The sequence below is a fragment of the Neoarius graeffei genome, chromosome 14, assembly GCF_027579695.1.
Source record: "Neoarius graeffei isolate fNeoGra1 chromosome 14, fNeoGra1.pri, whole genome shotgun sequence".
NCBI classification, from domain to species: Eukaryota; Metazoa; Chordata; class Actinopteri; order Siluriformes; family Ariidae; genus Neoarius; species Neoarius graeffei.
This window is the reverse complement of record NC_083582.1, coordinates 65,108,455-65,124,150: the sequence shown is the minus strand read 5'-3', so window position 1 is coordinate 65,124,150 and position 15,696 is coordinate 65,108,455. Positions and strand designations below refer to the sequence as shown.

Here is a 15,696-nt window from a genome sequence, read left to right as displayed (position 1 = left end):
GCAGCGGCTCTCAGAAGTAAAGACGGGAAGAGGATCACCAATCCCCCTAATTCTACGCCGACAAATAGTGGAGCAATATCAGAAAGGAGTTCGACAGTGTAAAATTGCAAAAAGTTTGAACATATCATCTACAGTGCATAATATCATCAAAAGATTCAGAGAATCTGGAAGAATCTCTGTGCATAAGGGTCAAGGCCGGAAAACCATACTGGGTGCCCGTGATCTTCGGGCCTTTAGACGGCACTGCATCACATACAGGCATGCTTCTGTATTGGAAATCACAAAATGGGCTCAGGAATATTTCCAGAGAACATTATCTGTGAACATAATTCACTGTGCCATCCGCCGTTGCCAGCTAAAACTCTATAGTTCAAAGAAGAAGCCGTATCTAAACGTGATCCAGAAGCACAGATGTCTTCTCTGGGCCAAGGCTCATTTAAAATGGACTGTGGCGAAGTGGAAAACTGTTCTGTGGTCAGACGAATCAAAATGTGAAGTTCTTTATGGAAATCAGGGACGCCGTGTCATTCGGACTAAAGAGGAGAAGGACGACCCAAATTGTTATCAGTGCTCAGTTCAGAAGCCTGCATCTCTGATGGTATGGGGTTGCATTAGTGCGTGTGGCATGGGCAGCTTACACATCTGGAAAGACACCATCAACGCTGAAAGGTATATCCAGGTTCTAGAGCAACATATGCTCCCATCCAGATGACGTCTCTTTCAGGGAAGACCTTGCATTTTCCAACATGACAATGCCAAACCACATACTGCATCAAGTACAGCATCACGGCTGCGTAGAAGAAGGGTCCGGGTACTGAACTGGCCAGCCTGCAGTCCAGATCTTTCACCCATAGAAAACATTTGGCGCATCATAAAACGGAAGATACAACAAAAAAGACCTAAGACAGTTGAACAACTAGAATCCTACATTAGACAAGAATGGGTTAACATTCCTATCCCTAAACTTGAGCAACTTGTCTCCTCAGTCCCCAGACATTTACAGACTGTTGTAAAGAGAAAAGGGGATGTCTCACAGTGGTAAACATGGCCTTGTCCCAACTTTTTTGAGATGTGTTGTTGTCATGAAATTTAAAATCACCTAATTTTTCTCTTTAAATGATACATTTTCTCAGTTTAAACATTTGATATGTCATCTATGTTCTATTCTGAATAAAATATGGAATTTTGTAACTTCCACATCATTGCATTCCGTTTTTATTTACAATTTGTACTTTGTCCCAACTTTTTTGGAATCGGGGTTGTAGGCCAAACTGTCTTAGTTATCTTCTGAAACAAACAACAAGAAGAACAACTTTATTCATCACATGTACACTTGTGAAATTCCTCTCTGCATTTAATCCACCTGAAACAGTGAAACACACACATGCACAATGAGCGTGCTAAATTCCATCCATCCATCCGTTATCTGTAGCCGCTTATTCTGTGCAGGATCGCAGGGAAGCTGGTGCCTATCCCAGCTGACTATTGAGGTATTTCACCTGACGTCACAGGGTCACGTGACGCCCCGGTGTCCACCATTTTGGACGGCAAGCTAGCTAATGTCAACAACAGTAGCTAGTATGTTACTGTAGCAATATTTACGTTCAGTCATTTGGATGACTGTTAAAACCTTTCAGTCTCAAGTTTTTCCTTTACTGGATTTACTAGTTTACTGAGCGAACGCGCGATGGCTCCCGGCTCGGCCGCCGAGCGCGCGATGGCTCCCGGCTCGGCCGCCGAGCGCGCGATGGCTCCCGGCTCGGCCGCCGAGCGCGCGATGGCTCCCGGCTCGGCCGCCGAGCGCGCGATGGCTCCCGGCTCGGCCGCCGAGCGCGCGATGGCTCCCGGCTCGGACGGAGAGCGCGCGATGGCTCCCGGCTCGGACGCCGAGCGCGCGAATGCTCCCGGCTCGGACGCCGAGCGCGCTAGCTCAGTAAACTAGTAAATCCAGTAAAGGAAAAACTTGAGACTGAAAGGTTTTAACAGTCATCCAAATGACTGAACGTAAACATTGCTACAGTAACATACTAGCTACGATGTTGTTGACATTAGCTAGTGCTAACAGCTAGTTGCTAATACACTGCTACAACTACACCGACCCTAATAATACAGTTCTTGGTCATTGCCTGGTAACAGCAAATTTATAACGGGCCATGTCTCAACAGACTAAGAAGTTATTTCAATGCCATTTAATAACATTTTGTTTATCCTGAGGACCGAAAGTAAATGAAAATGTGAACAAACCTTAGCTGTAATAAGATGGCGACCACCGGCTCCAGGGACGACCCGCTGATGTAGGCAAGTTACCCAGCCTGACACAAAATATTTGTAGGCATCCAAACTCGTATACGCTTTCAGATCAATACCTGTGTATGGCGATGGGTTTTTAATGACATAGGTATACAGATCATGTGGGCCGAAGTCAGGTAAAGACGAGGGCTTCGTGTACTTCCGTACGTCAGTGAACAATCCTGGTGGAAGCAGGTAAACGTCGTTCTCTAAGCCTGCTAACCTCAATTTTTGCAAATACCTCTCCCTCTGCTCGCCCTGTAAATGCCCTACGTCGCTGGATAGTGAAGGTGTTTTCTGCATCTCGCTCCTTTTTCTTTTATGTTTTTTGTTTGTCGCCTTCCTCGCATTCAAACTGATTCGAGCCGTGCCGTCCAAAATGGCAGCATCACATGACTTGGTCACGTGAGTGAAATACCTCAATAGGCTAGAGGTGGGGTGTCACCAGGTCATCGCAGGGCTGACACATAGAAACAAACAAACAACTATTCGCACTCACATTCACACCTACGGTCAATTTAGAGTCACCAGTTAACCTAACCTGCATGTCTTTGGACTGTGGGGGAAACCAGAGCACCCGGAGGAAACCCACACAGACACAGGGAGAACATGCAAACTCCACACAGAAAGGCCCTTGTCAGCTGCTGGGCTCAAACCCAGAACCATCTTGCTGTGAGGCGACCGTGCTAACCACTACACCACCATGTAATTTTGAGAAAAAGTTCTCATTAATATGAAATGTGATAATATGTGCATCAATGAGAATGGGGATGAGAGTGTAGCGAAGATGCAAGGAGTAGATGTAAAGAAAGTTGGTGAATTCAAGTACCTGGGGTCAACTGTGCAGGAAAATGGGGGCTGCGATAGTGAGGTGAGAAAGAGAGAGTGCAGGCAGGGTGGAGCAGTTGGAGAAGGATTTCGGGAGACATTTGTGATAGGAAAGTGAGATCAGCTGTGCTGTATGGATTGGAGACTGTACCCTTAACGAAGAGATGAAGAAGAAGAAACCTTTATTTGTCACATGAACGCTTCAAGCACAGTGAAATTCATCCTCTGCATTTAACCCATCTGAAGCAGTGAACACACGCACACACACCCAGAGCAGTGGGCAGCCACACTAGAGCCTCCAGGGAGCAATCAGGGGTTAAGTACCTTGCTCAAGGGCACTTCAGCCCAAGGCCGCCCCACGTTAACCTAACTGCATGTCTTTGGACTGTGGGGGAAACCGGAGCACCCGGAGGAAACCCACGCAGACACGGAGAGAACATGCAAACTCCACACAGAAAGGCCCTCACCGGCTGCTGGGTTCGAACCCGGAACCTTCTTGCTGTGAGGCGACCGTGCTAACCCAAGAGGCAAAGTTGGAGGTGGCGGAGTTGAGGATGTTAAGGTTTGCCATGGGAGTGACAAAGCTGGACAGGATAAGGAACGAGCACATCAGAAGGACAGCACATGTGGAGAGCTTGGCAATGAAGCTAAGAGACATGAGACTGAGATGGTACGGGCACATCCTGAGAAGAGATGCAGAGCATGTCGGAAGGAGAATGTTGAGGATGGAGCTGCCAGGCACACGAAAACGAGGAAGGCCAAAGAGGATGTTGTAAGAGAGGACATGAAAGTGACAGGTCACAGGTGTAGTAGAGAAGGATGCGGAAAGACAGGGAGACGAAAGATCCGCTGCGGCGACCCCTCATCGGGAGCAGCCAAAAGAAGACGGTCGTCATTGTGACCTCATATGTCATAATTATGAGCTACCTCTTGATTATCATGACATACTATGTGACTGTGACATCCAGTACTATGTAAGGCAATAATCCTGGCCACAAAAGTCCAGTCAGAGAAAAGGTGGATGACGTCATGCCTGAGATGCAGTTCACATTCAGGCCGCTAGGTGGCACAAAGTGGTTCATACGATGGCGTCCATCCCAAAGCGCATACTCCACTCCAAACCGATCACCACACCGCACTCAATAAAATGCCTGTATAGTAGGCTATGCGGTATTGTTTACTAGTCTGACCCATTAGATAGAGAAAACGGGGAGATTAGAAAGCGTTATTATCGCGAGAACACGGCGTGTTTTGACGCGGCGCTGGATGGCGCTGCGGGATGTTTCGGAATTTTTTTTGCGGGTTGAGATTTTTGTTCGCCTACAGGTTTCTGCTCGGATAGGATAGGACAGGGACAGGACACAAGACCACATCTGGATGAGGACTCAAGGTGAGTAAGCACTCTTTATAACTTGGTAAACGATGAAGCAGGATAAAATAGGAGTGGGGATGGGGTGAATGTTTGGAAGTGAAACTTCAATGCAGCCGTCCAGATGTGCGCGCTGGAGGATGTGCATGGGACACATGTGCGTGGAGTTGAAAGGGCTCGTGCTTCATGATGTGCATTGAAGCAGTAGACTGTGCTGCAAACAAAGCCAGGCATTTGCATTCCCTTTACACCTCTCTTCCCTTTCCATTTCCCCTTCCCTTACCCCACCTTCTTTATTATAATTATTATTATTATTTAAATTTTTTGCAGGTAACAGCAAACACCTAACACTGCTCTTGACAAATGCACTGTCACGCTCAGCATCTTTCCTCCAGCAGCATCGACACCTGGAAGGACTACACACTCTTTATAACAGCACAGATGTGTCCGACAGCTCACACATACTGTAGGTGTGTTCCTCTTCACAGTTTGTCATAACCTCAGGTCAAGTACTTGTTGATACCGATCGATCCTAAACATCTTAACCCTTGGTTAGTCACATTCAGCATGACCTTAATGCTGCTTATGTCATATCATGTACGGTACGTAACGACGTATCGGGCATCATCCTGCATATGGTTCTGCTGTCGGTGCATTGAGGAGCCTGCACCCATCCAACCGTTTAACCATCCAGCCAGTGCAGGAACAGAGTTACTTCTCAGGCATACAACCCTGCAGAAAAATCCAGCTTGGTCTGAGGAGCAGTTGGCACAGTCGTGCAGAGGTTAGCACTCAGGCTACAGCTTGTTAAAAAGTGCTTCACATCGATTGATTTTCCATCAGGCTACTCGATTTCCTTCTAAAAACATGCTGGTAGGTGAACTGGTGACTCGAAATTGCCCTGAGGTGTGAATATGTATGGTACATGCATGGTTGCAAACCATTACTATTAGAGCTGGGACTTGAGCTCAGCCAAAACTTAGCCAGACACACCAAAAAAGCAACACGGCAAAGGATTTTGCAAGGGATTAGCGGCAGGCTGCCAGCTCGCTCTGTTGTGTGTCGTTGTCGATGTTGATTTTAAAAGTAACTAAGTAAATTCCATAGGGAAATGAATACTTAAAGTGCCATTCCACCATTGGATGTATTTTTTTGGCATAAAATACAATATGTTTTATGACAACATGACTAGACAGAGAAATCTTTTAGCTTCAAAATGATATATCAAACATAATTTTTTGACAACGACAAGTATATTAATTTTGCGACCAAAGTCACCTATCCTTTTAATTTCCGCGCGGTAGTGAAACGTGATGTCATCGGCAGGTTCCCCTTCTTGTGTACCACGTCACGTGTGACGTGGCACAGATTATCAGCAATGGCGGATAGAACGCGATTGTCAGCTTCGGAAAAGAAGCGAAGGAAAATAGCAAGTGATGCCCAAAGGAGACGGTCGATGGTGAATATCGGCACAGCAATCGACAAGTGGAAATCGCGTTCTATCCGCCATTGCTGATAATCTGTGCCACGTCACACGTGACGTGGTACACAAGAAGGGGAACCTGCCGATGACATTACGTTTCACTACCGCGTGGAAATTAAAAGGGTAGGTGACTTTGGTCGCAAAATAAATATACTTGTCGTTGTCAAAAAATTATGTTTGATATATCATTTTGAAGCTAAAAGATTTCTCTGTCTAGTCATGTTGTCATAAAATATATTGTATTTTATGCCAAAGAATGCATCCAATGGTGGAATGGCACTTTAAGTATGAGTGAAAAATACTGTAGCGAGCGTGCAGTGTGGAAGAAGAGTCTGGAGACAGAAATCTTAGTTTCTCGGTCGTTAGCCTGTGCTAATTGCTCTCGATAGCACTGACTTGACCGCTTTATTAGCATTCGCTAACAATACTGATAACGACTCGTGGTGAAGCTAGCGCTGACCTTCGAGAAGGCCTAGGGCGATAAATTTTTGGTCCCTCCTACTATAAATCAAAATCTGATTGGTTAATTCATCTGTCACTTCCTACATACAGTGGTATGCAAATGTTTGGGCACCCCGGTCAAAATTGCTGTTACTGTGAACAGTTAAGCAAGTTGAAGATGAAATGATCTCCAAAAGGCATAAAGTTAAAGATGACTCATTCCCTTAATATTTTAAGGAAAAACAATTTTTTATTTTCATCTTTTACATTTTCAAAATGACAAAAAAGGAAAAGGGCCCGAAGCAAAAGTTTGGGCACCCTGCATGGTTAGTACCCAGTAACACCCCCTTTGGCAAGTATCACAGCTTGTAAACACTTTTTGTAGCCAGCTAATAATCTTTCAGTTCTTACCTGGGGGATTTTCATGCATTCATCCTTGCAAAAGGCTTTCAGTTCTACAAGTTTCTTGGGCTGTCTTGCATGCACTGCTCTTTTGAGATCTATCCACATATTTTCAATGATGTTTAGGTCAGGGGACTGTGAGGGCCAGGGCAAAACCTTCAGCTTGTGCCTCTTGAGGTTTTCCATTGTAGATTTTGAGGTGCGTTTTGGATCATCGTCTTATTGTAGAACCCGTCCTCTTTTTAACTTCAACTTTTTTACAGATGGTGTGATGTTTGCTTCCAGAATTTGCTGGTATTTATTCGAATCCATGCTTCCCTCAACCAATGAAATGTGCCCTGTGCCACTGGCTGCAACACAACCCCAAAGCATGATCGATCCACACCCATGCTTCAGAGTTGGAGAGGTGTTCTTTTCCTGGAATTTGGCACCCTTTTTTTCTCCAAACATGCCTTTGCACATTGTGGCCAAAAAGTTCTGTTTTGATTTCATCAGTCCACAGGACTTGTTTCCAAAATGCATCAGGCTTATTTAGATGTTCATTTGCAAGTTTTTCTTCTGATGACTTTCCCATGAGGGCGGCATGGTGGTGTAGTGGTTAGCGCTGTCGCCTCACAGCAAGAAGGTCCAGGTTCGAGCAACGTAGCCAGCGAGGGCCTTTCTGTGCAGAGTTTGCATGTTCTCCCCGTGTCCGCGTGAGTTTCCTCCGGGTGCTCCGGTTTCCCCCACAGTCCAAAGACATGCAGGTTAGGTTAACTGGTGACTCTAAATTGACCGTAGGTGTGAATGTGAGTGTGAATGGTTGTCTGTGTCTATGTGTCAGCCCTGTGATGACCTGGCGACTTGTCCAGGGTGTACCCCGCCTTTCGCCCGTAGTCAGCTGGGATAGGCTCCAGCTTGCCTGCGACCCTGTAGAACAGGATAAAGCGGCTAGAGATAATGAGATGAGAGGAGATGAGACTTTCCCATGAAGGTCATATTTGTTCAGGTGTCACTGCATAGTAGAACAGTGCACCACCACTCCAGGGTCTGCTAAATCTTTCTGAAGGTCTTTTGCAGTCAAACAGGGGTTTTTATTTGCCTTTCTAGCAATCCAACGAGCAGCTCTTTCAGAAAGTTTTCATCTTCCAGACCTCACCTTGATCTCCATTGTTTCTGTTAACTGCCATTTCTTAATAACATTACAATCTGAGGAAACAGCTACCTGAAAACACTTTGCTACGTTCTTGTAGCCTTGTCCTGCTTTGTGAGCATCAATTATTTTATTATTCAGAATGCGAGGGAGTTGCTTAGAGGAGCCCATGGCTGTTGATTTTAGGGACAAGTTTGAGGAGTCAGAGAATTTATACAGCTTTGAAATCTGCATCATCTGACCTTCCCTAACGAAGAATTTGAACAAGCCACAGCTCAATAAGCTAATTAAGGTCTGGAACCTTGGTAAAAGTTACCCAAGAACTCAAATGTATTGGGGTGCCCAAACTATCGCATGGTGTTCCTTTTCTTTTTTCACTCTCCAATTGTACAAAACAAAAATAATACACAAATCTTGCAGAAAACGCTGAAAAGAAATGTGTCATCTTTACCTTTATGCCTTTTGGTGATCAGTTCATCTTCTGCTCACTTAACTATTCACAGTAACAGACATTTTCAGTAAGTGTGCCCAAACTTTTGCATGCCACTGTAAACATACTCTGCCATGGCATTCTGTCCCGGCAATGAAGTCCTAACTAATGAGTGAGCAGCTCTAAACTCTTCTCATCCTAGAGACAACAAACAAAACAATCTAATCGAATAACTTGATTTTAATGTTTTCAGGACAGTAACCCTTTCATTTCTGAAGCGAATTTGATCGAAAATGAGGCCAAATTAGAAAAATTTGAAGAGAATTATCATGAAATTATGATAGTGATTAAAGAATGAAAGACATTAAATATAACATTTGAAAAGCTGATATATTTGGGCCTTGTCTGAACGCCTAGAAGGCCCTAACGGTTCCCCTCTGCATGGTACCTTGTGATGGACTGACGTCCCATTCGTTGTGTCCAGTTTTCCTAGGATAGAGCCAGATTCATCCTAAACCTGACTAGGATAAATTTTTTTCCTAAATATGAACAAATGAAAGAAAGTAGCCCTGGATTTGTCAGTCCATAGCAGTACCTCATATCCTTTTGCTGCCATTAAAGACTGATTTTCAGGATTTCATGATACTTTATAACCAGTGGAGCTCAAGTCTGTGGTTTAGAAATGTATCTAATGCTGTCTTGACTGAAAAGAAAAGACAATTTGCATGCACACTTTGTGGTGTAGCCATAAGACTTAAATTGGCTGCTTTGTCAATGAGATTGCTTCATTTCTGAAAGTGTAGAGTTAAAGAACCAGAAAGCCTTCCAATGAATAATTTATCAACCTTGGTATGGAGTCAAAATGAGGACGTAAAAAGTTACCATCTGTCCAGTGCAGAACCAAAGTCACTAAAGTTACCATTTAGAATTCTTTTGTGATTGTGTTTTATTCTCGAAGTCATCATGGGGCACATCGTCAGGTTTTTCCACTGCACAGCTTGCTTGTTAACCTCGTGATTTTGTGGCACAACACAGGACCACAGGCACTATTGGGCAAGCTACTGACAATATATTGGAGTTACGTTACAGAAATGTACACTGATAAATTTGTCTGAAGGATAATTTTTGCTTGTTATTCTACAAGCTCTGTGGCATGAGTGGCATAATGCTGATCTGTGGTTTTGTGAACCCTGGGTAAGTCTCTGCTTAGACAAGGTAGCCACTATTTCTTTCTTCCGTGACAGATGAACAGATGGTCTGAGGACTGGATGGCTGCCGTCTGGTCTAAATAGTACCAGAGGGTGCATACCAGGAACAACAAGGAACACTTTGCAGTTCACCTTCATGGAACGCTGCAAAGTCAGTCAATTGATTTTAAAAAATGTGGTTCTATGACCTTGGGCAGAAAACCTGGGTTCAGTCACAGGGTCACTCCAGGGTCATCTGGCTACCAATGTTTACAAGGTGAGCTGATTGCCAGAGCATACACGTCTCCCACTATTTTGTCCTGCCTCCAGCCTCTTCTCTTCATGGGCATGGTCTGCAGTTGAAGAAGGGGATGATGTTTATGGCCTGTCCCAAGGGATGGATATGGGTCATTCAGACACGTTTTAGTGGCTTGAGGGCATGACTGCATGCCGAAGGCACATGTGGGGCAGCTGGAGAACGGGACTCAAAATGTTTTGAAGCAGGCTTGTAGTACTCTAGTCCAGGACTCGGACTCAAGTCCAACTTGTGCCCTAATTTTAAAGACTTGTGACTTGACTTGAACTTGAGCACTGATGACTTAGACTCGTGCACTAACTGCATTCGGACTTGTAAATCGGAGACGAGGACTCGGATTTTTTTAAAAATTTTTTGTAACATGCCATAGTAATCAGGCTTTCGTCTAAACGGGGGAACAGGGGCGCTGCGCCCTCTTACTCTCGGCGTGCGCCCCCTTACCGACTCCGTGAAAACATCCCAGCAACACTACGTGACAATGTGTCTGATCATCAAATACATTATAATTGCTCCAAAAATATTCCAATCATAGTAGATATACTGCCAGACGGTGCAAAAACAATCCGAATTGGCGTTTTCCAGACTGAGGCACCATGTTGTTTAGTTGTTTACTTGTCGCGGCTGCTCTCGCGAGATTTGACATGGGTTACATACAAGGTCAGCTGACTTGTAGAGCGAGATTTCTCGAGACTGAATGACCTTTCACCCAGTGGCGTGGGAGCTTTTGACAGAAGTAGTTCGCGAGTTGTTTTTGACACTTGGGCATTTAAAGATGTCATCCCGCAGCACGAAGCGGAAGAAAGCCAAAGACTGTCCGGGGCAGAAGAAGATTACTTCTTTCTTTTTCAATGTTGACAGACAATTTGTTACAATTTCCCTCTCAGATAGCCTCAAAATGTCCCATTGGAGCATTTTTCAAAGGCTTTGCACGGCGGGGGGGGACAACCGGCACCATCCCCCCGCTTCGCTCCCTCGCCATGGTGAGCGCCCTCATACAAAATTTTTCTAGAAAAAACCCTGGTAATTTGGCATAAAATATTTATATTTACATTAATTTTTATACAAATTTTGTGCGAGAGTGTCACACCTGCGTGCCTTGGCACGTGCATCAGACTCTCGGGCGTGCTCTGGACAGCGTGCGCGCCAAGCAGACTCTCACACGTGCACCATAAACCACTCGCACCTACACAGGATTAAGGCGCAATCAGCGCGCCTATATAAAAACTGTCAAAACACACTTACTTTGCGAAGTATTGAGTTGGGTTGCTGACACGTTACTGAGCCTTATTTCCTTGTTTGGTTTCCTGAGCCCTGATTTCCTGTTTCTCGTCTTTGATCCTGCCGAGTCTACGATAGCCTGTTTGTGCCTCACTCGACATATTGCCTGTTTCACCGTTTTATGATTTTGCCTGCCGTTCTGGATTGTTTACCGTCTTCACTTGTATTAATAAACACACCTTCTGCACTTCCATCCGTTTCCTAACCATCTCTGACAGAATACTTCGCACTCCCTGACAAAGAGAATACACATTCACTTGTTCATACATCATGTTCAGGAACAAACTAATGTTAATGGCGCTAAAACAACCACCGTCAAATGGTGCGGTTGGAGTCTTGTTCTCGGACTCATCAATAGTGGATTCGACCCGGACTCGAAATTTTCTTTAATGACTTGGACTTGACTCGAACTTGAACACTGGGGACTTGAGACTGGACTCGGACTCGAGGTTTAGTGACTCGACTACAACACTGAGTTGAAGTGACTTAAATCACATCATGGAGCGGTGGTTGGGCTGTGTTGGTTTTGTGATTCTGGACCTTTTCTGTCCAATGTGACTGGCACACAGGGCAGATTTCGCTGGGTCGATTTCCCCTTTTTTGGTACTGGGTACTGCTAGGAGTGAGTTGTGTTGGCATTCCCCCACAGAGGGATCAGTTTCAGGCAAGTTATTGCACATGCTGAAACAGATAAAGTATTGCATGTGCTTGCCACATGTGCTGCAACAACAACAACAATAATAATAATAATAATAATTCCTCACTAGAACATCATTCCTGGATTTGTAATGAGTGCTTGTCCAATGTACATCTGGATGCAGTGCTTCATCTGGTAAGACCACCAGCAACACAATACAAGCATCAGTTCCAGGCATTTAGCCGACCTGGTCATGATCCAATCAGTTGAGCTGTCTGTCCAAACTCTCCTTTAGAAAGCTCAATCAAATACTTGCACTATCGCAGCCAGAGCTGTGTGAAGGAGTACATCTGGTGCTGTGGGTTGTGTATCACTGTCCAATCTCACTTTGCCATTTTCAATGTAGCTGCCATGGCTAGTTTAGAGCCTGTCAGCAAGGGATGACCCAAACCTTATTTTGGCTTACATTACATTAATTACATTAATGACATTTAGCAGATGCTCTTATCCAGAGCGACATACAGCATACCCAGAGCAGCCTGGGGAGCCACTGGGGGTTAGGTGCCTTGCTCAAGGGCACTTCAGCCATTCTTGCTGGTTCAGGGAATCGAGCCGATAACCTTTTGGTCCCAGAGCCATGGCTTCCCCCTTGTCTTGCGTCGCTGTGCACTCAGTATGGCAAAACATAATCTGACATGAAGAAGATATGTTATCGCACAGTCTTTGGTGTTGCTGAGACCATAGTTAAATACGGTGGGCTGAACATCCAGGTCATTATGAGCCTCAAAAAATCTCCAAGACATGGCTGTAAACATAGCATTCTGGCTTTCCATAGATGAGGAATGTGAAGGGAGAACAGGATATGGGGTATTAAGCAAACTCTATGTTTGAAGGACATGAGTTTCTGAGTTGCACTCATAGCTGGTGCTTGTCTTCATCTTCCAGGGGATACAAACCCCAGCTACTTAAGAGTGCCTCTTTTATTCTGTCAGGGCATTTATTTAGTTTGCTGGCATGCTTTGGGTTTGCTCGTCCCTTTAGAAGGACGCATCAATGCAGAACAGTACATTACATTAACTGTGTTTAGCAGACACTCTTTTCCAGACCGACATACACCATACCCAGAGCAGCCTGGGGAGTAACTGGGGGTTAGAGAATTGAACTGGTGACCTTTTGGTCTGAAAGGTCCCAAAGCTGCTTCTCTAACCATTAAGCCATGGCTTCCCCCAATACAAAGTTCTTCTGACCAATCACCTTTTATCCTATGATGAAGCATTGCTATGCTGATGGGAGTTGTCTCTTCCAGAATGACCCCGCCCCCAACCACAGGGCAAGAGGGCTCACTGAATGGTTTAATGAACATGATGATAACTCATATGTTAAGACTTTCACAGTCACCAGATCTCAACCTAATTGAAACTATGGGAGGTTTTAGAATGGCATGTTAAACCAGTTTTACACTGTGAGATTCCAGGAGTGTTTTATGATTATTATTTGTCCGAGTGTACAAGACGATCACAATATGAATTCTGTAACAGGCTGTGCGATAGCATATTTCATTTCATTTTATTTAAAAGGGACCATGTGCAATTAAAAACATAAATGTTGCCATTTGATGCACTGCACCAGAGTTAGCCTTAGGCTAATTTACATCTGCAGTCCCTACTTAATGGCACAGATAAAATATCTTCATGTTAGATTATGTTTTACTATACTGGGTGCGCAGCAAGGCAAAACAGATTTGTAGTAATGGCTGACTTTTTTTTTATAAATCCATAATCTTATTTTTTTCCTAGCTGTAACTGCATTGTTTAGACAGCAAAGGGTGTAATAACGTACAGTACCTGGGGTACACGTGACTTCACCTTAGGCAGAAGTAACACAGCTCTAATGCCATGTAAACACACAAAAAACAGATCTAAAATGGGAAAAGGCTGTTGTGTGATTGTGCTAATAGATTTAACAAGAAATTGATATCTTTTAAAGACTGCTGAAAGATAACGAAAAGAGAAGAAAAATGTAGGTAATGTTCATGAAAGTTTATTAAGAAAGGGCCTATTTGTTATCAACGATTTTCATTTTTAATAAAAGGAATCTCATCTCATTATCTGTGACCACTTTACCCTGTTCTACAGGGTCGCAGGCAAGCTGGAGCCTATCCCAGCTGACTACAGGCGAAAGGCGGGGTACACCCTGGACAAGTCGCCAGGTCATCACAGGGCTGACACATAGACACAGACAACCATTCACACTCACGGTCAATTTAGAGTCACCAGAACCTGCATGTCTTTGGGGGAAACCGGAGCACCCGGAGGAAACCCACGCGGGCATGGGGAGAACATGCAAACTCCACACAGAAAGGCCCTCGCCGGCCATGGGGCTCGAACCCAGACCTTCTTACTGTGAGGCGACAGCGCTAACCACTACACCACTGTGCCACCCTAATAAAAGGAATATTTTCCTTAACTATATGTTACTCCAACTTTTACAAACGTGGGTAAATAATTATTGTTGGTTATGAAGAAAATGAAACAGAAGGGTTTTTTTTTAATTTAACAAAAGGTATGTGTAAATTGATAAAGAATCGGAAAAATAACTGTTGGTGGTTGTTTTATTTTTTTTGGTAAAATTTTCTTCATTTAATATTTTATTCAAAAATATCACGAGAAAATTGAATCATGAACCCAGTATCATGAACTGAATCAAATTGTGAATTTGGTTGAATCATTCCATGCCTAGTTTTGATATGTAAATATGCAGTAATATGAATTAACACTCCTTAAAAACCACACCACGGGAACAGGATAGGATGGAAATCATTCATCCAGGACTGGGATTGGACATGAATTTTTTTTTCTTTTCATCTGTCATGGGATTAGGATGAGACAGGAGTGAAAATTCACTCCCGTGTCACTCTGTAGTTTGTAGCTCTTCATCTGGAAAGCATACAAATAGTTTTATATTACCATAATAGTAAATAAATTCTGTAAACAGTGTTTACGTGCTAATTATCTACACAGCTGGAAGCTGTAATTCATCCTCTGATTTTTTTCCATGTTGCATCCCTTTTCGTCCTGTTGTGATGTCCAGAAACTGTGATGAGATATTATAGAGACGTTCTGTCCACTGCTGCAATTCACCAAACCATTCTTAATTTAAGTCCAATATCTTTTATTTACATTTAGCCATTGCCACTGTCATTTTTGTAATCTTTTTCTGTGGCAGAATGTACAGCATACATCTTTAAAAAAAAAAACACTAGAATTTGGTGCACAAGTTTTGGTTTTCTCTGGGTTTTCTGAAATCAACACAGGGTCAAAATTATACATACAGGGTCAAAAATATACATACAGCACACCTAATGTTTGGGTAAAATGTCTCTTCGCAAGATTCACCTTGACCAAACATTTTTGTTTACCATGAACAAGCTTCTGGCAGAATTCTGGTTGGATATTTCACGCCTCTTCATGGTAGAAATGGTAGAGTTCAATTTTTTTTTTTTTTTGGCATGGACTTGACTTATAAGCACGGTCCATATACTTTCAATAGGGTTGAAGTCAGGACTCATTTTAAGTTTAATGTTAGCCTGCTTTATCCTCCACAACCAGCTCTGATGCGTGTTTGGATTCATTGTCCTGTTGTAACTCCCAAGTCATGTTCAAGTTTCTGATGGTTTATGATGAAGAATTCTGAGGTAGTCCTCCTTCTTCATTATTCCATCCACTTTGTGCAACGAACCAGTTCCACTGGCAGCAAAACAGCCCCAGAGCATGATGATCCTACCACCACCACCAGCTGGTACAGTGTCCCTCTGTACATGGTGATCATTGTGGCCAAACAACTCAATCTTTGTCTCATCTGACCATACAGCTATCCTCCAGAAGGCTTTTTCTTTGTCTGCGTA

At 43.8% G+C, this 15,696-nt stretch overlaps 1 protein-coding gene across 5 annotated transcripts in view; it reads left to right on the top strand.

Annotated features, from left to right (window-relative positions):
• The first annotated feature begins 4,392 nt into the window (after positions 1-4,392).
• Positions 4,393-15,696, top strand: part of usp54b (ubiquitin specific peptidase 54b) — a 362,268-nt gene continuing 350,964 nt past the window's right edge. For 3 of the 5 annotated variants that reach the window (XM_060940231.1, XM_060940227.1, XM_060940226.1), the window contains exon 1: positions 4,393-4,507. The gene's annotated coding sequence lies outside the window, so the exon portion shown is untranslated. Of the gene's footprint in view, positions 4,508-4,816; positions 4,957-15,696 lie in introns of all 5 variants that reach the window. The other 2 variants (XM_060940229.1, XM_060940225.1) reach the window with 1 other exon arrangement.